This window comes from Pseudophryne corroboree, assembly GCF_028390025.1.
Source record: "Pseudophryne corroboree isolate aPseCor3 chromosome 7 unlocalized genomic scaffold, aPseCor3.hap2 SUPER_7_unloc_1, whole genome shotgun sequence".
NCBI lineage: Eukaryota > Metazoa > Chordata > Amphibia > Anura > Myobatrachidae > Pseudophryne > Pseudophryne corroboree.
In genome coordinates, this window is record NW_026967608.1 from 104,476 (window position 1) to 129,090 (window position 24,615).

At 37.6% G+C, this 24,615-nt stretch overlaps 6 non-coding genes across 6 annotated transcripts; all 6 read left to right on the plus strand.

Annotated features, from left to right (window-relative positions):
* The first annotated feature begins 2,186 nt into the window (after positions 1–2,186).
* Positions 2,187–2,260, plus strand: TRNAS-ACU (transfer RNA serine (anticodon ACU)). The gene has a single exon. It is a non-coding gene; the product is annotated as a tRNA-Ser (tRNA).
* Positions 2,261–3,341: 1,081 nt separating this feature from the next.
* Positions 3,342–3,415, plus strand: TRNAS-ACU (transfer RNA serine (anticodon ACU)). The gene has a single exon. It is a non-coding gene; the product is annotated as a tRNA-Ser (tRNA).
* Positions 3,416–6,851: 3,436 nt separating this feature from the next.
* Positions 6,852–6,925, plus strand: TRNAS-ACU (transfer RNA serine (anticodon ACU)). Its single transcript has one exon. It is a non-coding gene; the product is annotated as a tRNA-Ser (tRNA).
* Positions 6,926–10,360: 3,435 nt separating this feature from the next.
* TRNAS-ACU (transfer RNA serine (anticodon ACU)) lies at positions 10,361–10,434 on the plus strand. The gene has a single exon. It is a non-coding gene; the product is annotated as a tRNA-Ser (tRNA).
* A 3,435-nt stretch (positions 10,435–13,869) lies between these two features.
* On the plus strand, positions 13,870–13,943 carry TRNAS-ACU (transfer RNA serine (anticodon ACU)). The gene has a single exon. It is a non-coding gene; the product is annotated as a tRNA-Ser (tRNA).
* A 3,428-nt stretch (positions 13,944–17,371) lies between these two features.
* TRNAS-ACU (transfer RNA serine (anticodon ACU)) lies at positions 17,372–17,445 on the plus strand. Its single transcript has one exon. It is a non-coding gene; the product is annotated as a tRNA-Ser (tRNA).
* The last annotated feature ends 7,170 nt before the right edge of the window (positions 17,446–24,615 follow it).

Sequence of the window (24,615 nt, forward strand, 5' to 3'; positions counted from 1 at the left end):
CAGATTTTGGTGATCTTTAAGTAGACAAGTCAAAATTTCAAACCCCCTGTTCTGGTGTAGGGTACCTGGTCTTCTCTGATGTAATCAGAGTTAGATTTGATTCAGTGATTTTATAAAAACAGCTAGGAAGCACAATTTAGCAGTGGGTTGCAGAGAAAAAGAAATATGCTGGCAAAAAAAATCCAATTGAGTGATTAAACAGCTCTTAATTTTCTGGCTTTATTTTTATGCTAACAAATTTGTTCTCTGAAAAGTGTCCACAAAGCCAAGTCTCTGATTAACACCTTTGTAAAGATGGTTTTTAACCTATTACTAAATTAAACTTGCTTCATTGGAAAGGCAGCAAGATGCATCCTCATTTCAATGTCTACTGAAATAATACAGGTTGACACCAGGAAACATTAACGCCACTGCATCTTTGCTGCTTTCTCATGTGGAAGTCTGTTTAATGTGAAAACAAGGTGATATCTAATTAGCACACAGGTAAGGAATTAAGAAAATCTTTATTTAAGGGTGAAAATGTTTCTCACAAAATCGTTGCCCCAATGCATCATTGAAATTCAAGCTGGAAAGATGATTTTAATATATCACTTGTACATTTTGTATTGCTCTTCTGGTGACAATGTAGTTTGTTTTTGTCAATTACCATTTTAATAATAGGGTAAAGAAAATTAAGTGGATTTTTGAAAGAAAACAATACTTTTAATATACTATTAAAACAAATTAAAATGGTAAAAGTTATTGTACTGTAAGTAAAAATAAAAGAGCCAACATATCAATCCCAGTTTTGGATTACTTTAATTAACAAAAAAAAAATGCATATAGCAGAAGATAGTTTCAATCTGCCTACCTCTGGGTTATGTGCCCAGCATGCTTCCATTGCTGTACTCTGCTGCACATGTAAGTGCAATAGATCCTGAAGCACTCACTCATCATGGGAAAGTACCAATGTGTTTCTTCGTTGGTTGATGGAAGAAACATCTTACAAAAACTCTCCAGATTATTGACTTTTTAAAGTTTTTCTAGGAAACGTTTTAGATGAATGCTTATTAGCCTTTGTCAGTATGTACTTTTGCAAAGTGTCTCTGTGGCGCAATCAGTTAGTGTGTATGGCTATTAACCAAAAGGTTGGTGGTTCAATCCCACCCAGGGACGTAATTGACCTTGTTATCAGATTTTGGTGATCTTTAAGTAGACAAGTCAAAATTTCAAACCTCCTCTTATGGTGTAGGGTACCTGGCCTTCTCTGATGTAATCAGAGTTAGATTTGATTCAGTGATTTTATAAAAACAGCTAGGAAGCACAATTTAGCAGTGGGTTGCAGAGAAAAAGAAATATGCTGGCAAAAAAATCCAATTGAGTGATTAAACAGCTCTTCATTTTCTGGCTTTATTTTTATGCTAACAAATTTGTTCTCTGAAAAGTGTCCACAAAGCCAAGTCTCTGATGAACACCTTTGTAAGGATGGTTTTTCACCTATTACTAAATTAAACTTGCTTCATTGGAAAGGCAGCAAGATGCATCCTCATTTCAATGTCTACTGAAATAATACAGGTTGACACCAGGAAACATTAACGCCAATGCATCCTTGCTGCTTTCTCATGTGGAAGTCTGTTTAATGTGAAAACAAGGTGATATCTAATTAGCACACAGGTAAGGAATTAAGAAAATCTTTATTTAAGGGTGAAGATGTTTCTCACAAAATCGTTGCCCCAATGCATCATTGAAATTCAAGCTGGAAAGATGATTTTAATATATCACTTGTACATTTTGTATTGCTCTTCTGGTGACAATGTAGTTTGTCACTGTCAATATACTATTAAAACAAATTAAAATGGTAAAAGTTATTGTACTTTAAGTAAACATAAAATAGCTAACATATCAATCCCAGTTTTGGATTACTTTAATTAACAAAAAAAATGCATATAGCAGAGGATAGTTTCAATCTGCCTACCTCTGGTTAATGGGCCCAGCATGCTTCCATTGCAGTACTCTGCTGCACATGTAAGTGCAAGAGATCCTGAAGCACTCACTCATCATGGGAAAGTACCAATGTGTTTCTTCGTTGGTTGATTTAAGAAAATTCTTACAAAAACTCTCCAGATTATTGACTTTTTAAAGTTTTTCTAGGAAACGTTCTAGATGAATGCTTATTAGCCTTTGTCAGTATGTACTTTTTGCAAATTGTCTCTGTGGCGCAATCGGTTAGTGTGTCTGGCTACTAACCAAAAGGTTGGTGGTTCAATCCCACCCAGGGACATAATTGACCTTGTGATCAGGTTTTGGTGATATTTAAGTAGACAAGTCAAAATTTCAAACCCCCTCTTATGGTGTAGGGTACCTGGCCTTCTCTGATGTAATCAGAGTTAGATTTGATTCAGTGATTTTATAAAAAACAGCTAGGAAGCACAATTTAGCAATGGGTTGCAGAGAAAAAAAATATGCTGGCAGAAAAATCCAATTGAGTGATTAAACAGCTCTTCATTTTCTTCCTTTATTTTTATGCTAACAAATTTGTTCTCTAAAAAGTGTCCACAAAGCCAAGTCTCTGATTAACACCTTTGTAGGGATGGTTTTTCACCTATAACTAAATTAAACTTGCTTCATTGGAAAGGCAGCAAGATGCATCCTCATTTCAATGTCTACTGAAATAATACAGGTTGACACCAGGAAACATTAACGCCACTGCATCCTTGCTGCTTTCTCATGTAGAAGTCTGTTTAATGTGAAAACAAGGTGATATCTAATTAGCACACAGGTAAGGAATTAAGAAAATCTTTATTTAAGGGTGAAGATGTTTCTCACAAAATCGTTGCCCCAATGCATCATTGAAATTCAAGCTGGAAAGATCACTTGTACATTTTGTATTGCTCTTCTGGTGACAATGTAGTTTGTTTTTGTCAATTACCCTTTTAATAATAGGGTAAAGAAAATTAAGTGGATTTTTTAAAGAAAACTATACTGTCAATATACTATTAAAACAAATTAAAATGGTAAAAGTTATTGTACTTTAAGTAAAAATAAAAGAGCAAAAATATCAATCCCAGTTTTGATTACTTTAATTAACAAAAAAAATGCATATAGCAGAGGATAGTTTCAATCTGCCTACCTCTGGGTAATGGGCCCAGCATGCTTCCATTGCAGTACTCTGCTGCACATGTAAGTGCAAGAGATCCTGAAGCACTCACTCATCATGGGAAAGTACCAATGTGTTTCTTCATTGGTTGATGGAAGAAACATCTTACAAAAACTCTCCAGATTATTGACTTTTTAAACTTTTTCTAGGAAACGTTCTAGATGTATGCTTATTAGACTTTGTCAGTATGTACTTTTTGCAAAGTGTCTCTGTGGCACAATCGGTTAGTGTGTCTGGCTACTAACCAAAAGGTTGGTGGTTCAATCCCAACCAGGGACGTAATTGACCTTGTTATCAGATTTTGGTGATCTTTAAGTAGACAAGTCAAAATTTCAAACCCCCTGTTATGGTGTAGGGTACCTGGCCTTCTCTGATGTAATCAGAGTTAGATTTGATTCAGTGATTTTATAAAAACAGCTAGGAAGCACAATTTAGCAGTGGGTTGCAGAGAAAAAGAAATATGCTGGCAAAAAAAATCCAATTGAGTGATTAAACAGCTCTTCATTTTCTGGCTTTATTTTTATGCTAACAAATTTGTTCTTTGAAAAGTGTCCACAAAGCCAAGTCTCTGATTAACACCTTTGTAGGGATGGTTTTTCACCTATTACTAAATTAAACTTGCTTCATTGGAAAGGCAGCAAGATGCATCCTCATTTCAATGTCTACTGAAATAATACAGGTTGACACCAGGAAACATTAACGCCACTGTATCCTTGTTGCTTTCTCATGTGGAAGTCTGTTTAATGTGAAAACAAGGTGATATCTAATTAGCACACAGGTAAGGAATTAAGAAAATCTTTATTTAAGGGTGAAGATGTTTCTCACAAAATCGTTGCCCCAATGCATCATTGAAATTCAAGCTGGAAAGATGATTTTAATATATCACTTGTACATTTTGTATTGCTCTTCTGGTGACAATGTAGTTTGTTTTTGTCAATTACCATTTTAATAATAGGGTAAAGAAAATTAAATGGATTTTTGAAAGAAAACAATACTGTCAATATACTATTAAAACAAATTAAAATGGTAAAAGTTATTGTACTTTAAGTAAAAATAAAAGAGCCAAAATATCAATCCCAGTTTTGGATTACTTTAATTAACAAAAAAAAAATGCATATAGCAGAGGATAGTTTCAATCTGCCTACCGCTGGGTTATGGGCCCAGCATGCTTCCATTGCAGTACTCTGCTGCACATGTAAGTGCAAGAGATCCTGAAGCACTCACTCATCATGGGAAAGTACCAATGTGTTTCTTCGTTGGTTGATGGAAGAAACATCTTACAAAAACTCTCCAGATTATTGACTTTTTAAAGTTTTTCTAGGAAAAGTTTTATATGAATGCTTATTAGCCTTTGTCAGTATGGACTTTTGCAAAGTGTCTCTGTGGCGCAATCCGTTAGTGTGCACGGCTATTAACCAAAAGGTTGGTGGTTCAATCCCACCCAGGGACGTAATTGACCTTGTTATCAGATTTTGGTGATCTTTAAGTAGACAAGTCAAAATTTCAAACCCCCTGTTCTGGTGTAGGGTACCTGGCCTTCTCTGATGTAATCAGAGTTAGATTTGATTCAGTGATTTTATAAAAACAGCTAGGAAGCACAATTTAGCAGTGGGTTGCAGAGAAAAAGAAATATGCTGGAAAAAAAAATCCAATTGAGTGATTAAACAGCTCTTAATTTTCTGGCTTTATTTTTATGCTAACAAATTTGTTCTCTGAAAAGTGTCCACAAAGCCAAGTCTCTGATTAACACCTTTGTAAAGATGGTTTTTAACCTATTACTAAATTAAACTTGCTTCATTGGAAAGGCAGCAAGATGCATCCTCATTTCAATATCTACTGAAATAATACAGGTTGACACCAGGAAACATTAACGCCACTGCATCCTTGCTGCTTTCTCATGTGGAAGTCTGTTTAATGTGAAAACAAGGTGATATCTAATTAGCACACAGGTAAGGAATTAAGAAAATCTTTATTTAAGGGTGAAAATGTTTCTCACAAAATCGTTGCCCCAATGCATCATTGAAATTCAAGCTGGAAAGATGATTTTAATATATCACTTGTACATTTTGTATTGCTCTTCTGGTGACAATGTAGTTTGTTTTTGTCAATTACCATTTTAATAATAGGGTAAAGAAAATTAAGTGGATTTTTGAAAGAAAACAATACTTTTAATATACTATTAAAACAAATTAAAATGGTAAAAGTTATTGTACTGTAAGTAAAAATAAAAGAGCCAACATATCAATCCCAGTTTTGGATTACTTTAATTAACAAAAAAAAAATGCATATAGCAGAGGATAGTTTCAATCTGCCTACCTCTGGGTTATGTGCCCAGCATGCTTCCATTGCTGTACTCTGCTGCACATGTAAGTGCAATAGATCCTGAAGCACTCACTCATCATGGGAAAGTACCAATGTGTTTCTTCGTTGGTTGATGGAAGAAACATCTTACAAAAACTCTCCAGATTATTGACTTTTTAAAGTTTTTCTAGGAAACGTTTTAGATGAATGCTTATTAGCCTTTGTCAGTATGTACTTTTGCAAAGTGTCTCTGTGGCGCAATCAGTTAGTGTGTATGGCTATTAACCAAAAGGTTGGTGGTTCAATCCCACCCAGGGACGTAATTGACCTTGTTATCAGATTTTGGTGATCTTTAAGTAGACAAGTCAAAATTTCAAACCTCCTCTTATGGTGTAGGGTACCTGGCCTTCTCTGATGTAATCAGAGTTAGATTTGATTCAGTGATTTTATAAAAACAGCTAGGAAGCACAATTTAGCAGTGGGTTGCAGAGAAAAAGAAATATGCTGGCAAAAAAATCCAATTGAGTGATTAAACAGCTCTTCATTTTCAGGCTTTATTTTTATGCTAACAAATTTGTTCTCTGAAAAGTGTCCACAAAGCCAAGTCTCTGATTAACACCTTTGTAAGGATGGTTTTTCACCTATTACTAAATTAAACTTGCTTCATTGGAAAGGCAGCAAGATGCATCCTCATTTCAATGTCTACTGAAATAATACAGGTTGACACCAGGAAACATTAACGCCACTGCATCCTTGCTGCTTTCTCATGTGGAAGTCTGTTTAATGTGAAAACAAGGTGATATCTAATTAGCACACAGGTAAGGAATTAAGAAAATCTTTATTTAAGGGTGAAGATGTTTCTCACAAAATCGTTGCCCCAATGCATCATTGAAATTCAAGCTGGAAAGATGATTTTAATATATCACTTGTACATTTTGTATTGCTCTTCTGGTGACAATGTAGTTTGTTTTTGTCAATTACCCTTTTAATAATAGGGTAAAGAAAATTAAGTGGATTTTTTAAAGAAAACTATACTGTCAATATACTATTCAAACAAATTAAAATGGTAAAAGTTATTGTACTTCAAGTAAAAATAAAAGAGCAAAAATATCAATCCCAGTTTTGATTACTTAGATTAACAAAAAAAATGCATATAGCAAAGGATAGTTTCAATCTGCCTACCTCTGGGTTATGGGCCCAGCATGCTTCTATTGCAGTACTCTGCTGCACATGTAAGTGCAAGAGATCCTGAAGCACTCACTCATCATGAGAAAGTACCAATGTGTTTCTTCGTTGGTTGATGGAAGAAACATTTTACAAAAACTCTCCAGATTATTGACTTTTTAAAGTTTTTCTAGGAAACGTTCTAGATGTATGCTTATTAGCCTTTGTCAGTATGGACTTTTTACGAAGTGTCTCTGTGGCGCAATCGGTTAGTGTGTCCGGCTACTAACCAAAAGGTTGGTGGTTCAATCCCACCCAGGGACGTAATTGACCTTGTTATCAGATTTTGGTGATCTTTAAGTAGACAAGTCAAAATTTCAAACCCCCTGTTATGGTGTAGGGTACCTGGCCTTCTCTGATGTAATCAGAGTTAGATTTGATTCAGTGATTTTATAAAAACAGCTAGGAAGCACAATTTAGCAGTGGGTTGCAGAGAAAAAGAAATATGCTGGCAAAAAAAATCCAATTGAGTGATTAAACAGCTCTTCATTTTCTGGCTTTATTTTTATGCTAACAAATTTGTTCTTTGAAAAGTGTCCACAAAGCCAAGTCTCTGATTAACACCTTTGTAGGGATGGTTTTTCACCTATTACTAAATTAAACTTGCTTCATTGGAAAGGCAGCAAGATGCATCCTCATTTCAATGTCTACTGAAATAATACAGGTTGACACCAGGAAACATTAACGCCACTGTATCCTTGCTGCTTTCTCATGTGGAAGTCTGTTTAATGTGAAAACAAGGTGATATCTAATTAGCACACAGGTAAGGAATTAAGAAAATCTTTATTTAAGGGTGAAGATGTTTCTCACAAAATCGTTGCCCCAATGCATCATTGAAATTCAAGCTGGAAAGATGATTTTAATATATCACTTGTACATTTTGTATTGCTCTTCTGGTGACAACGTAGTTTGTTTTTGTCAATTACCATTTTAATAATAGGGTAAAGAAAATTAAATGGATTTTTGAAAGAAAACAATGCTGTCAATATACTATTAAAACAAATTAAAATGGTAAAAGTTATTGTACTGTAAGTAAAAATAAAAGAGCCAAAATATCAATCCCAGTTTTGGATTACTTTAATTAACAAAAAAAAATGCATATAGCAGAGGATAGTTTCAATCTGCCTACCGCTGGGTTATGGGCCCAGCATGCTTCCATTGCAGTACTCTGCTGCACATGTAAGTGCAAGAGATCCTGAAGCACTCACTCATCATGGGAAAGTACCAATGTGTTTCTTCGTTGGTTGATGGAAGAAACATCTTACAAAAACTCTCCAGATTATTGACTTTTTAAAGTTTTTCTAGGAAAAGTTTTATATGAATGCTTATTAGCCTTTGTCAGTATTGACTTTTGCAAAGTGTCTCTGTGGCGCAATCAGTTAGTGTGCGAGGTTATTAACCAAAAGGTTGATGGTTCAATCCCACCCAGGGACGTAATTGACCTTGTTATCAGATTTTGGTGATCTTTAAGTAGACAAGTCAAAATTTCAAACCCCCTGTTCTGGTGTAGGGTACCTGGTCTTCTCTGATGTAATCAGAGTTAGATTTGATTCAGTGATTTTATAAAAACAGCTAGGAAGCACAATTTAGCAGTGGGTTGCAGAGAAAAAGAAATATGCTGGCAAAAAAAATCCAATTGAGTGATTAAACAGCTCTTAATTTTCTGGCTTTATTTTTATGCTAACAAATTTGTTCTCTGAAAAGTGTCCACAAAGCCAAGTCTCTGATTAACACCTTTGTAAAGATGGTTTTTAACCTATTACTAAATTAAACTTGCTTCATTGGAAAGGCAGCAAGATGCATCCTCATTTCAATGTCTACTGAAATAATACAGGTTGACACCAGGAAACATTAACGCCACTGCATCCTTGCTGCTTTCTCATGTGGAAGTCTGTTTAATGTGAAAACAAGGTGATATCTAATTAGAACACAGGTAAGGAATTAAGAAAATCTTTATTTAAGGGTGAAAATGTTTCTCACAAAATCGTTGCCCCAATGCATCATTGAAATTCAAGCTGGAAAGATGATTTTAATATATCACTTGTACATTTTGTATTGCTCTTCTGGTGACAATGTAGTTTGTTTTTGTCAATTACCATTTTAATAATAGGGTAAAGAAAATTAAGTGGATTTTTGAAAGAAAACAATACTTTTAATATACTATTAAAACAAATTAAAATGGTAAAAGTTATTGTACTGTAAGTAAAAATAAAAGAGCCAACATATCAATCCCAGTTTTGGATTACTTTAATTAACAAAAAAAAAATGCATATAGCAGAGGATAGTTTCAATCTGCCTACCTCTGGGTTATGTGCCCAGCATGCTTCCATTGCTGTACTCTGCTGCACATGTAAGTGCAATAGATCCTGAAGCACTCACTCATCATGGGAAAGTACCAATGTGTTTCTTCGTTGGTTGATGGAAGAAACATCTTACAAAAACTCTCCAGATTATTGACTTTTTAAAGTTTTTCTAGGAAACGTTTTAGATGAATGCTTATTAGCCTTTGTCAGTATGTACTTTTGCAAAGTGTCTCTGTGGCGCAATCAGTTAGTGTGTATGGCTATTAACCAAAAGGTTGGTGGTTCAATCCCACCCAGGGACGTAATTGACCTTGTTATCAGATTTTGGTGATCTTTAAGTAGACAAGTCAAAATTTCAAACCTCCTCTTATGGTGTAGGGTACCTGGCCTTCTCTGATGTAATCAGAGTTAGATTTGATTCAGTGATTTTATAAAAACAGCTAGGAAGCACAATTTAGCAGTGGGTTGCAGAGAAAAAGAAATATGCTGGCAAAAAAATCCAATTGAGTGATTAAACAGCTCTTCATTTTCAGGCTTTATTTTTATGCTAACAAATTTGTTCTCTGAAAAGTGTCCACAAAGCCAAGTCTCTGATTAACACCTTTGTAAGGATGGTTTTTCACCTATTACTAAATTAAACTTGCTTCATTGGAAAGGCAGCAAGATGCATCCTCATTTCAATGTCTACTGAAATAATACAGGTTGACACCAGGAAACATTAACGCCACTGCATCCTTGCTGCTTTCTCATGTGGAAGTCTGTTTAATGTGAAAACAAGGTGATATCTAATTAGCACACAGGTAAGGAATTAAGAAAATCTTTATTTAAGGGTGAAGATGTTTCTCACAAAATCGTTGCCCCAATGCATCATTGAAATTCAAGCTGGAAAGATGATTTTAATATATCACTTGTACATTTTGTATTGCTCTTCTGGTGACAATGTAGTTTGTTTTTGTCAATTACCCTTTTAATAATAGGGTAAAGAAAATTAAGTGGATTTTTTAAAGAAAACTATACTGTCAATATACTATTCAAACAAATTAAAATGGTAAAAGTTATTGTACTTCAAGTAAAAATAAAAGAGCAAAAATATAAATCCCAGTTTTGATTACTTAGATTAACAAAAAAAATGCATATAGCAAAGGATAGTTTCAATCTGCCTACCTCTGGGTTATGGGCCCAGCATGCTTCTATTGCAGTACTCTGCTGCACATGTAAGTGCAAGAGATCCTGAAGCACTCACTCATCATGAGAAAGTACCAATGTGTTTCTTCGTTGGTTGATGGAAGAGACATTTTACAAAAACTCTCCAGATTATTGACTTTTTAAAGTTTTTCTAGGAAACGTTCTAGATGTATGCTTATTAGCCTTTGTCAGTATGGACTTTTTACGAAGTGTCTCTGTGGCGCAATCGGTTAGTGTGTCCGGCTACTAACCAAAAGGTTGGTGGTTCAATCCCACCCAGGGACGTAATTGACCTTGTTATCAGATTTTGGTGATCTTTAAGTAGACAAGTCAAAATTTCAAACCCCCTGTTATGGTGTAGGGTACCTGGCCTTCTCTGATGTAATCAGAGTTAGATTTGATTCAGTGATTTTATAAAAACAGCTAGGAAGCACAATTTAGCAGTGGGTTGCAGAGAAAAAGAAATATGCTGGCAAAAAAAATCCAATTGAGTGATTAAACAGCTCTTCATTTTCTGGCTTTATTTTTATGCTAACAAATTTGTTCTTTGAAAAGTGTCCACAAAGCCAAGTCTCTGATTAACACCTTTGTAGGGATGGTTTTTCACCTATTACTAAATTAAACTTGCTTCATTGGAAAGGCAGCAAGATGCATCCTCATTTCAATGTCTACTGAAATAATACAGGTTGACACCAGGAAACATTAACGCCACTGTATCCTTGCTGCTTTCTCATGTGGAAGTCTGTTTAATGTGAAAACAAGGTGATATCTAATTAGCACACAGGTAAGGAATTAAGAAAATCTTTATTTAAGGGTGAAGATGTTTCTCACAAAATCGTTGCCCCAATGCATCATTGAAATTCAAGCTGGAAAGATGATTTTAATATATCACTTGTACATTTTGTATTGCTCTTCTGGTGACAATGTAGTTTGTTTTTGTCAATTACCATTTTAATAATAGGGTAAAGAAAATTAAATGGATTTTTGAAAGAAAACAATGCTGTCAATATACTATTAAAACAAATTAAAATGGTAAAAGTTATTGTACTGTAAGTAAAAATAAAAGAGCCAAAATATCAATCCCAGTTTTGGATTACTTTAATTAACAAAAAAAAATGCATATAGCAGAGGATAGTTTCAATCTGCCTACCGCTGGGTTATGGGCCCAGCATGCTTCCATTGCAGTACTCTGCTGCACATGTAAGTGCAAGAGATCCTGAAGCACTCACTCATCATGGGAAAGTACCAATGTGTTTCTTCGTTGGTTGATGGAAGAAACATCTTACAAAAACTCTCCAGATTATTGACTTTTTAAAGTTTTTCTAGGAAAAGTTTTATATGAATGCTTATTAGCCTTTGTCAGTATTGACTTTTGCAAAGTGTCTCTGTGGCGCAATCAGTTAGTGTGCGAGGTTATTAACCAAAAGGTTGATGGTTCAATCCCACCCAGGGACGTAATTGACCTTGTTATCAGATTTTGGTGATCTTTAAGTAGACAAGTCAAAATTTCAAACCCCCTGTTCTGGTGTAGGGTACCTGGTCTTCTCTGATGTAATCAGAGTTAGATTTGATTCAGTGATTTTGTAAAAACAGCTAGGAAGCACAATTTAGCAGTGGGTTGCAGAGAAAAAGAAATATGCTGGCAAAAAAAATCCAATTGAGTGATTAAACAGCTCTTAATTTTCTGGCTTTATTTTTATGCTAACAAATTTGTTCTCTGAAAAGTGTCCACAAAGCCAAGTCTCTGATTAACACCTTTGTAAAGATGGTTTTTAACCTATTACTAAATTAAACTTGCTTCATTGGAAAGGCAGCAAGATGCATCCTCATTTCAATGTCTACTGAAATAATACAGGTTGACACCAGGAAACATTAACGCCACTGCATCCTTGCTGCTTTCTCATGTGGAAGTCTGTTTAATGTGAAAACAAGGTGATATCTAATTAGCACACAGGTAAGGAATTAAGAAAATCTTTATTTAAGGGTGAAAATGTTTCTCACAAAATCGTTGCCCCAATGCATCATTGAAATTCAAGCTGGAAAGATGATTTTAATATATCACTTGTACATTTTGTATTGCTCTTCTGGTGACAATGTAGTTTGTTTTTGTCAATTACCATTTTAATAATAGGGTAAAGAAAATTAAGTGGATTTTTGAAAGAAAACAATACTTTTAATATACTATTAAAACAAATTAAAATGGTAAAAGTTATTGTACTGTAAGTAAAAATAAAAGAGCCAACATATCAATCCCAGTTTTGGATTACTTTAATTAACAAAAAAAAAATGCATATAGCAGAGGATAGTTTCAATCTGCCTACCTCTGGGTTATGTGCCCAGCATGCTTCCATTGCTGTACTCTGCTGCACATGTAAGTGCAATAGATCCTGAAGCACTCACTCATCATGGGAAAGTACCAATGTGTTTCTTCGTTGGTTGATGGAAGAAACATCTTACAAAAACTCTCCAGATTATTGACTTTTTAAAGTTTTTCTAGGAAACGTTTTAGATGAATGCTTATTAGCCTTTGTCAGTATGTACTTTTGCAAAGTGTCTCTGTGGCGCAATCAGTTAGTGTGTATGGCTATTAACCAAAAGGTTGGTGGTTCAATCCCACCCAGGGACGTAATTGACCTTGTTATCAGATTTTGGTGATCTTTAAGTAGACAAGTCAAAATTTCAAACCTCCTCTTATGGTGTAGGGTACCTGGCCTTCTCTGATGTAATCAGAGTTAGATTTGATTCAGTGATTTTATAAAAACAGCTAGGAAGCACAATTTAGCAGTGGGTTGCAGAGAAAAAGAAATATGCTGGCAAAAAAATCCAATTGAGTGATTAAACAGCTCTTCATTTTCAGGCTTTATTTTTATGCTAACAAATTTGTTCTCTGAAAAGTGTCCACAAAGCCAAGTCTCTGATTAACACCTTTGTAAGGATGGTTTTTCACCTATTACTAAATTAAACTTGCTTCATTGGAAAGGCAGCAAGATGCATCCTCATTTCAATGTCTACTGAAATAATACAGGTTGACACCAGGAAACATTAACGCCACTGCATCCTTGCTGCTTTCTCATGTGGAAGTCTGTTTAATGTGAAAACAAGGTGATATCTAATTAGCACACAGGTAAGGAATTAAGAAAATCTTTATTTAAGGGTGAAGATGTTTCTCACAAAATCGTTGCCCCAATGCATCATTGAAATTCAAGCTGGAAAGATGATTTTAATATATCACTTGTACATTTTGTATTGCTCTTCTGGTGACAATGTAGTTTGTTTTTGTCAATTACCCTTTTAATAATAGGGTAAAGAAAATTAAGTGGATTTTTTAAAGAAAACTATACTGTCAATATACTATTCAAACAAATTAAAATGGTAAAAGTTATTGTACGTCAAGTAAAAATAAAAGAGCAAAAATATAAATCCCAGTTTTGATTACTTAGATTAACAAAAAAAATGCATATAGCAAAGGATAGTTTCAATCTGCCTACCTCTGGGTTATGGGCCCAGCATGCTTCTATTGCAGTACTCTGCTGCACATGTAAGTGCAAGAGATCCTGAAGCACTCACTCATCATGAGAAAGTACCAATGTGTTTCTTCGTTGGTTGATGGAAGAAACATTTTACAAAAACTCTCCAGATTATTGACTTTTTAAAGTTTTTCTAGGAAACGTTCTAGATGTATGCTTATTAGCCTTTGTCAGTATGGACTTTTTACGAAGTGTCTCTGTGGCGCAATCGGTTAGTGTGTCCGGCTACTAACCAAAAGGTTGGTGGTTCAATCCCACCCAGGGACGTAATTGACCTTGTTATCAGATTTTGGTGATCTTTAAGTAGACAAGTCAAAATTTCAAACCCCCTGTTATGGTGTAGGGTACCTGGCCTTCTCTGATGTAATCAGAGTTAGATTTGATTCAGTGATTTTATAAAAACAGCTAGGAAGCACAATTTAGCAGTGGGTTGCAGAGAAAAAGAAATATGCTGGCAAAAAAAATCCAATTGAGTGATTAAACAGCTCTTCATTTTCTGGCTTTATTTTTATGCTAACAAATTTGTTCTTTGAAAAGTGTCCACAAAGCCAAGTCTCTGATTAACACCTTTGTAGGGATGGTTTTTCACCTATTACTAAATTAAACTTGCTTCATTGGAAAGGCAGCAAGATGCATCCTCATTTCAATGTCTACTGAAATAATACAGGTTGACACCAGGAAACATTAACGCCACTGTATCCTTGCTGCTTTCTCATGTGGAAGTCTGTTTAATGTGAAAACAAGGTGATATCTAATTAGCACACAGGTAAGGAATTAAGAAAATCTTTATTTAAGGGTGAAGATGTTTCTCACAAAATCGTTGCCCCAATGCATCATTGAAATTCAAGCTGGAAAGATGATTTTAATATATCACTTGTACATTTTGTATTGCTCTTCTGGTGACAATGTAGTTTGTTTTTGTCAATTACCATTCTAATAATAGGGTAAAGAAAATTAAATGGATTTTTGAAAGAAAACAATGCTGTCAATATACTATTAAAACAAATTAAAATGGTAAAAGTTATTGTACTGTAAGTAAAAATAAAAGAGCCAAAATATCAATCCCAGTTTTGGATTACTTTAATTAACAAAAAAAAATGCATATAGCAGAGGATAGTTTCAATCTGCCTACCGCTGGGTTATGGGCCCAGCATGCTTCCATTGCAGTACTCTGCTGCACATGTAAGTGCAAGAGATCCTGAAGCACTCACTCATCATGGGAAAGTACCAATGTGTTTCTTCGTTGGTTGATGGAAGAAACATCTTACAAAAACTCTCCAGATTATTGACTTTTTAAAGTTTTTCTAGGAAAAGTTTTATATGAATGCTTATTAGCCTTTGTCAGTATTGACTTTTGCAAAGTGTCTCTGTGGCGCAATCAGTTAGTGTGCGAGGTTATTAACCAAAAGGTTGATGGTTCAATCCCACCCAGGGACGTAATTGACCTTGTTATCAGATTTTGGTGATCTTTAAGTAGACAAGTCAAAATTTCAAACCCCCTGTTCTGGTGTAGGGTACCTGGTCTTCTCTGATGTAATCAGAGTTAGATTTGATTCAGTGATTTTATAAAAACAGCTAGGAAGCACAATTTAGCAGTGGGTTGCAGAGAAAAAGAAATATGCTGGCAAAAAAAATCCAATTGAGTGATTAAACAGCTCTTAATTTTCTGGCTTTATTTTTATGCTAACAAATTTGTTCTCTGAAAAGTGTCCACAAAGCCAAGTCTCTGATTAACACCTTTGTAAAGATGGTTTTTAACCTATTACTAAATTAAACTTGCTTCATTGGAAAGGCAGCAAGATGCATCCTCATTTCAATGTCTACTGAAATAATACAGGTTGACACCAGGAAACATTAACGCCACTGCATCCTTGCTGCTTTCTCATGTGGAAGTCTGTTTAATGTGAAAACAAGGTGATATCTAATTAGCACACAGGTAAGGAATTAAGAAAATCTTTATTTAAGGGTGAAAATGTTTCTCACAAAATCGTTGCCCCAATGCATCATTGAAATTCAAGCTGGAAAGATGATTTTAATATATCACTTGTACATTTTGTATTGCTCTTCTGGTGACAATGTAGTTTGTTTTTGTCAATTACCATTTTAATAATAGGGTAAAGAAAATTAAGTGGATTTTTGAAAGAAAACAATACTTTTAATATACTATTAAAACAAATTAAAATGGTAAAAGTTATTGTACTGTAAGTAAAAATAAAAGAGCCAACATATCAATCCCAGTTTTGGATTACTTTAATTAACAAAAAAAAAATGCATATAGCAGAGGATAGTTTCAATCTGCCTACCTCTGGGTTATGTGCCCAGCATGCTTCCATTGCTGTACTCTGCTGCACATGTAAGTGCAATAGATCCTGAAGCACTCACTCATCATGGGAAAGTACCAATGTGTTTCTTCGTTGGTTGATGGAAGAAACATCTTACAAAAACTCTCCAGATTATTGACTTTTTAAAGTTTTTCTAGGAAACATTTTAGATGAATGCTTATTAGCCTTTGTCAGTATGTACTTTTGCAAAGTGTCTCTGTGGCGCAATCAGTTAGTGTGTATGGCTATTAACCAAAAGGTTGGTGGTTCAATCCCACCCAGGGACGTAATTGACCTTGTTATCAGATTTTGGTGATCTTTAAGTAGACAAGTCAAAATTTCAAACCTCCTCTTATGGTGTAGGGTACCTGGCCTTCTCTGATGTAATCAGAGTTAGATTTGATTCAGTGATTTTATAAAAACAGCTAGGAAGCACAATTTAGCAGTGGGTTGCAGAGAAAAAGAAATATGCTGGCAAAAAAATCCAATTGAGTGATTAAACAGCTCTTCATTTTCAGGCTTTATTTTTATGCTAACAAATTTGTTCTCTGAAAAGTGTCCACAAAGCCAAGTCTCTGATTAACACCTTTGTAAGGATGGTTTTTCACCTATTACTAAATTAAACTTGCTTCATTGGAAAGGCAGCAAGATGCATCCTCATTTCAATGTCTACTGAAATAATACAGGTTGACACCAGGAAACATTAACGCCACTGCATCCTTGCTGCTTTCTCATGTGGAAGTCTGTTTAATGTGAAAACAAGGTGATATCTAATTAGCACACAGGTAAGGAATTAAGAAAATCTTTATTTAAGGGTGAAGATGTTTCTCACAAAATCGTTGCCCCAATGCATCATTGAAATTCAAGCTGGAAAGATGATTTTAATATATCACTTGTACATTTTGTATTGCTCTTCTGGTGACAATGTAGTTTGTTTTTGTCAATTACCCTTTTAATAATAGGGTAAAGAAAATTAAGTGGATTTTTTAAAGAAAACTATACTGTCAATATACTATTCAAACAAATTAAAATGGTAAAAGTTATTGTACTTCAAGTAAAAATAAAAGAGCAAAAATATAAATCCCAGTTTTGATTACTTAGATTAACAAAAAAAATGCAAAGGATAGTTTCAATCTGCCTACCTCTGGGTTATGGGCCCAGCATGCTTCTATTGCATTACTCTGCTGCACATGTAAGTGCAAGAGATCCTGAAGCACTCACTCATCATGGGAAAGTACCAATGTGTTTCTTCGTTGGTTGATGGAAGAAACATTTTACAAAAACTCTCCAGATTATTGACTTTTTAAAGTTTTTCTAGGAAACGTTCTAGATGTATGCTTATTAGCCTTTGTCAGTATAGACTTTTTACGAAGTGTCTCTGTGGCGCAATCGGTTAGTGTGTCCGGCTACTAACCAAAAGGTTGGTGGTTCAATCCCACCCAGGGACGTAATTGACCTTGTTATCAGATTTTGGTGATCTTTAAGTAGACAAGTCAAAATTTCAAACCCCCTGTTATGGTGTAGGGTACCTGGCCTTTTCTGATGTAATCAGAGTTAGATTTGATTCAGTGATTTAATAAAAACAGCTAGGAAGCACAATTTAGCAGTGGGTTGCAGAGAAAAAGAAATATGCCGGCAAAAAAAATCCAATTGAGCGATTAAACAGCTCTTCATTTTCTGGCTTTATTTTTATGCTAACAAATTTGTTCTCTGAAAAGTGTCCACAAAGCCAAGTCTCTGATTAACACCTTTGTAGGGATGGTTTTTCACCTATTACTAAATTAAACTTGCTTCATTGGAAAGGCAGCAAGAAACACTAGACTAATTGGAGGTGCGCCCTAAAGCAAATTACAATGTTAGGATTAGGGGGTTCGGAAAGACCTCTAGTGTATACTGTCACGATCCGGGTATCTGGACGCCATAACTTACCTTTCAGATGCCTCCTAAGGATGTCTCAGCGCTCCAGGACCGGATCCCATCTGTTATTCTGATGTCCCCATTCCTGCCTCCTCTCCTGTCACTCTGAGACGCTGTCACAGCGGCGCCATGTTACATCTTGAATGGCATCTCCCGCGGCCTCCGCCGCCGTCCCTGAGTTTCTGCATGCAGGATGTCAGAGTGGCGCTTATGTCAGCCGCGGCCTCCGCTGTTGCCCGCGTGGTTCAAATGTGCACTCATCAGTCTGGCGTCTCCTGTTTACTGTGGCCGGCGCCGCCATTGCTGTTAAAGTTCCCACATGGATTATCAAACCAATCTTCCCTCCAAGTGTCTGCATGGGCGCAGCCATGTTGGATTCTGTCACCTGTTCATTTCCACCAATCCGCTGTTTCCATTGTAATCTGCATAATTGCCTAGCCAATCCCTTCCTTGCTGCAGGTATAAGTATTCTGTGCCTGAGCAAGGAAGGCGTCAGTGATTTGGTTGTCAAACCTAGTTCCAGTTTGTCTCTCTCCCGTGGTTGTTTTCCAGGTTCCAGTTACCATCTCCAAACCTCCACTAAAGAGACCCGCTCTAGTCTACCACCTGCGGTGCAGCCTGACTCTCCAGTCCTCTGGGACTCATCTGTTTCCAGTTACAGATTTACCTGCTTCCAGCCTAGCTTCCAGCAGAGATCAGCTCTTCTTAAAGTGCCGGTATCATTTCCGCAGATTACCACTCACCACCGGCACTATTATTTCACCGCTCTCAAACGCCATATATCAATCATATTTCATCGCTCTCAAGCTTCATTTATTATTTGGCTGGTTCCATCCAGCAATCCACTCCGTGCTTACATCAGTCTGGTTTCAGCCAGTACCCACAGCAGCCATTTTATCCACAGCAGCCCAGCTTTTCCTGGAACACCAGCTAGTATGATCCTGGGCTATCTCCATTGCTACAGTCGGGCCTGGTAAGGACTTTCCAACTAGAAGATAATAAGAACTGTCTCATACTACCAGAGCCCTGTGGTCCTTGTCCTCCTGTAGTACCCAGGAACTGTATTATTTCTCTGCTGATTTTATGTTTCTCTTTTATTACTGCTGTGATGCATGGAGTTTGTCAAAATAAACATCATTGACTTTTATCCTGGTTGTCGTGGGCACGCCTTCGGGCAATTCTTCTACATTTAACTTACATGTCCAGGGGTCTGATACAACCTCCCAGATTCCACTACACCTCAGCCCCTACAACTGAGGCTGCCTCCAGTCAGCTCAGGCCCTCAATTGTGACATATACACTGTATATATATTTTAAGATAGGAAGGTACAAATTACATATTCACATTGCATCTATGGGCTGGATTCAAATGTCCCTTTCCTCCCTCAATCGTGCCCGTCAGCAGCTATTCTATTCTATATAAGGAGCCACGAGTCGCCGCCATTTTCACTTGTGCATTGGAGATGATAGGGAGAGGACGTGCAGCGTTTTCTCAGTTTCTGTGTTCAGTGTGCTGCAAATATCTGTGCTCAGTGTGCTGAAAATATCTACGTTCTCTGCCTGAAAAATGCTCCATATCTGTGCTGCATTGTATTATATAGCATGAGGACAGGGCAGAATTTTGCTGACCACCAGTATATAATATATAGCAGTACGGTACAGTAGGCCACTGCTCTACCTACCTCTGTGTCGTCAAGTATACTATCCATCCATACCTGTGGTGTATTTTAGTAGTTGTGCGCAGTATATATAGTAGGAGGACAGAGCAGAATTTTGCTGACCACCAGTATATAATATATAGCAATACGGTACAGTAGGCCACTGCTCTACCTACCTCTGTGTCGTCAAGTATACTATCCATCCATACCTGTGGTGTATTTTAGTAGTTGTGCGCACTATATATAGTAGGAGGACAGTGCAAAATTTTGCTGACCACCAGACTTCTACTTAAGTCCAATGGTGTAGGATGTGCAAAGCTGTTTGGCTGTGCATTTATTGATCAAAGCATGCATTTTTATCAAAGCGTGATAAAATTGACACATAACGCAGCGTTCAATCAGCGTTAATTTATCTTCAGCTGATATCGATTGTGAATTGACGTTTCTTCTCTTCTTGTCACCTACAGGTAATTACAATTGACTACAACCACTAATCTATTCTGCTGCACTATATCTATATATGCAAAGCTAATTCTGCTGGGTAATGCAAATTGAAACATTATTGCATAGAATGTGATTTTGAAGTACTTTTTTAAAGTTTTGAATGATATAGACCCAGTTTAATCTTTGTGGAATGCCTGGTTGTTGTTTTTAAGGTAATTTATTGCCTGGCATTTGAGGGGGTGGGGTGTGGTTACAGATTTCAATTATTGGTTTCACTTGTAATAGTCTTCTACTAAAGTCCAATGGTGTAGGCTGTGCAAAGCCATTTGGCTGTGCATTTATTGATCTAAGCGTGCATTTTTATAAAAGCGTGATAAAATTGACACATAACAGCAGTGTTCAATTAGCGTTCAATCGAAGTGAAAAAGAAGGAAAACAGAAGCACACCAATCTAACAAAACAAAGAAAACTGAAGAACTAATAACAAATGTGAGTCACTTACTCCTCAGATCACTCACCTCCTGATTGTTGCATCTGATTACATAGCACAGAACTACCTTACTTGGACATTTCATAAACCATCCATTTCACCTACAAATGCCTGTATCTGTATTATTGTAATTTTGTTTTTTAAGCACAGCTGCACCAATGCAATTTTACCTGCAAACACTTAAAACATCTAACATAATTACCATTGCTTCTTAAACCTCTCACAATCCTTTCATTTCTTACACTCCAAATACATTTCTGCACCCACTTTATCTACGCTTTTGACTCATTTCATACTACATCTACACCCCTTGAGCCTACACTGCTTTTCTCACCAGCATTTCTACAATTCTTCTGCTCGGATTCCCTTACAGTCTCCTCTCCTACTTCCACTTTCCCTCAACCTATTTACCTACTTTAATAATCTTCAGCTGCACCAAATCCAGCAGTCTTCTGCCACCTGATACTTATTCCAGTGTCATCTGCTGATGTAGCTATGTTTATTTACCCTGTACTTGTCCTATATTGTCGTCAACTGTAAGTTGCTGTTTTCCTGTTTGATTATTTGTTTATGTACTCTGTAATTGGGCACTGCGGAACCCTTGTGGCGCCATATAAATAAAGGATAATAATAATAATAAATAATATAATATATAGCAGTACGGTACAGTAGGCCACTGCTCTACCTACCTCTGTGTCGTCAAGTATACTATCCATCCATACCTGTGGTGCATTTTAGAAAAAAACGTCTCGGGAGAGCAATCTATAAATCCATAATTTTTCAGACAGCAACAGTGGGTATTGTAATAGTCACCCAATCCATCACTTTTATAGGGTTACATGCACCCACATGCTACAGCCTGTCTCAATAATTTTACTGTCATGCTGTGTGTGTTTGTGTTTTTATTTGGGTATTTTTTGTTGTTGTAGAACTACAGGTACCAGCAAGCCCGTTATTTCCCCGCCTGCTGGTACTTGAGGTTCTCCAAGTACCAGCAAGCGGGGGAGGCTTGCTGGGCCTTGTAGTTCCACAACAAAAAAAACAATATTCTTTTTTTACACACATGGCTATCAGCCCGGCACCCACCACCCAGGGGTGCTGGGGACAGCCTCGGGCTTCACCTCTGGCCCTTGGGTGCCTCGAGGGGAGGAACCTCTTGATTTAAGGGGTCCCCACTCCTCCAGGGAACCCCGGCCAGGGTTGACTAGTTGGAGGGGTAATGCCAGGGACGCAGGGACCTACATAAAAGTGTCCCCCGGCTGTGGCATTATCTCTCTGGCTAGTGGAGCCCGGTGCTGGTTTTAAAAATATGGGGGACCCCTACATCTTTTGTCCCACGTATTTTTGGAACCTGGACCGTTCTAAGAGCCCGGTGCTGGTTGTCTAAATACGGGGAACCCCTGTCCAATTTTTCCCCCAGTATTTAAATAACCAGGACCGGCTCAAAGAGCCCGAGGCTGGTTATACTAAGGAGGGGGGACCTCACGCATTTTTTTTTAACCCATTCAGACCCTTCTCCTTTAAGTTAATGGAAGCCCTGGACAACAAAATTGCATTCATGTCCTCCTCCCTCACCCTCCCCAGTCCCAAACACTCATTTTTTTTTCTTTAAAAATGTATAATATATAACAAGAACAATGAGCAGGCAGGCAGCGGGCATTGGCGGCATCGGACTGAGATAGAAATTAGTGGTGGAGGGCTGGGTCAGTTGATTGTGGGAGAGTTTGTAAGCCATTGGCGGTGGCAGCGGGTATCGGCTCAGAGGCAGTAGCGGGCATTGGCTAAGGGTCATCGGCAGGATTCGGCGGAAATTATGGCTGTAGTGCCTCACTAGCCACTGACCTCACCGCACGCCACTGCGGGACAGATGTAACATGCAGAGAGAGGTAGATTTGGGAGGGGGAATGTCCTAGCATAACTGTTAATTGCAGTGTAATACTGTAATTCAGCTGTGCAGCATTTGTGGCTAAATGTCAAAGAAGACAGTATTTACCCTGCATGCAAAACAATAAATGTATTTGAACATACCTCCCAACTATACCAATTTTTGCAGGACAGTCACTTTTTTTGGGAATGTCCAGCTAACCCAAACAACCCCTCCCCCCCCCCTGTGGGGGCCGCAGTGTCCCATAGTCATGGGGAAGGGGGGGGGGGTGGAAGGCTCCCTGTAGCTTGTTGCTCTGCAAATATGCACATTGTGGGTAATTCAGACCTGATCGCTAGGGTGTGTTTTTTGCATCCCTGTAATCAGGTAGTTGCCGCCTACAGCGGAAGGGAAAATTTGCTGTGCAGGTGTGTGATCACATGTGCACAAGAGCTGCACAGCTCAGCACTTACTCAGCCATTGAGGTGACGTCACAAATCCTCCCACAAAACGCCGGGTCCCTCCAGTGTTTTTCCGGACACTCCCTAGAAACATTCAGTTGCCACCCACACAAACACCCTCTTCTTGTCAATCTTCTTGTGATCTCCGGACCGTCGCACTTACGCATTGTGGCGCATACGCATGTGCAGTGCAGACCTGATTGCCCGCTGGGTGAAAATAAATTGAAGCGATCTGGTCTGAATAAGCCTCAATGTCTATTCACGGGAGACAGAGGGGCTGGGGCATGGCCAGCAGCTCACAGAGCACCTATAATGACAAAAATGGGAGACATGGCTCATGATCGCGATATACCTGCGAAGGTACGCCCTCTACTGATTGACAGGCAGAGGCATTCGCATTTTCTGCGGGGCACCCGGAGAAAATGTAGGCACACGCACAGGATGGACCCTGCGTATATGCCCCCATCCTCTTCATAGTTTTTGCGGTTGTAACGCGTATTACGATCCAAACTATGTCTTATATACACGAGCAGTGTGAAAATGGGGGTAATTCGATGGGGGTAATTCCAAGTTGATCGCAGCAGGAATTTTGTTTGCAGTTGGGCAAAACCATGTGTACTGCAGGGGAGGCAGATATAACATGTGCAGAAAGAGTTAGATTTGGGTGAGTTATTTTGTTTCTGTGCAGGGTAAATACTGACTGCTTTATTTTTACACTGCAAATTAGATTGCAGATTGAACACACCACACCCAAATCTAACTCTCTCTGCACATGTTAAATCTGCCTTCCCTGCAGTGCACATAGGTGGTCATTCCGAGTTGTTCGCTCTGTAATTTTCTTCGCATCGCAGCGATTTTCCGCTTAATGCGCATGTGCAATGTTCGCACTGCGACTGCGCCAAGTAAATTTGCTATGCAGTTAGGAATATTACTCACGGTTTTTTCATCGTTCTGGTGATCGTAATGTGATTGACAGGAAGTGGGTGTTTCTGGGCGGAAACAGACCGTTTTAGGGGCGTGTGGGAAAAAATGCTACCGTTTCTGGGAAAAACGCGGTAATGGCTGGAGAAACGGAGGAGTGTCTGGGCGAACGCTGGGTGTGTTTGTGACGTCAAACCAGGAACGACAAGCACTGAACTGATCGCACTGGCAGAGTAAGTCTCGAGCTACTCAGAAACTGCACAGAGATGTCTTATCGCAATATTGCAAATCTTTCGTTCGCAATTTTAAGATGCTAAGATTCACTCCCAGTAGGCGGCGGCTTAGCGTGTGCAATGCTGCTAAAAGCAGCTTGCGAGCGAACAACTCGGAATGAGGGCCATGGGGGGTAATTCTGAGTTGATCGCAGCAGGATTTTTGTTAGCAGTTGGGCAAAACCATGTGCACTGCATTTACGAACAGATGATTTTTTATATAAATTTTAAAATGTTAGTAAATGTGTGTTTTTTTTTCAACCTGGAAGCCCAACATCGATTAAGATCGATCTTAAATAGACCCCTGGGTTTTAAGGATAACCATGGTTGAGTCCAATGGTTAATTCACATTGACCGAAGTTCTAATTAAGTCACCTGTGCTCAAGCATGATATCCTTAAAATCTGGATTGCAATGACAGCATTTGGGAACTATGCCTAAGGGTTTAATTTTTACATTTATCCACTGACAATAAATCTACCTACAATATCCCTGTAACTGTTATGATTACAGTATTTCACTAAATAATTTAATTTGCTGAACCTTCTGTAAAAAGAAATATTAAGATGCTGTAATTCCCAGATGCAGCAAA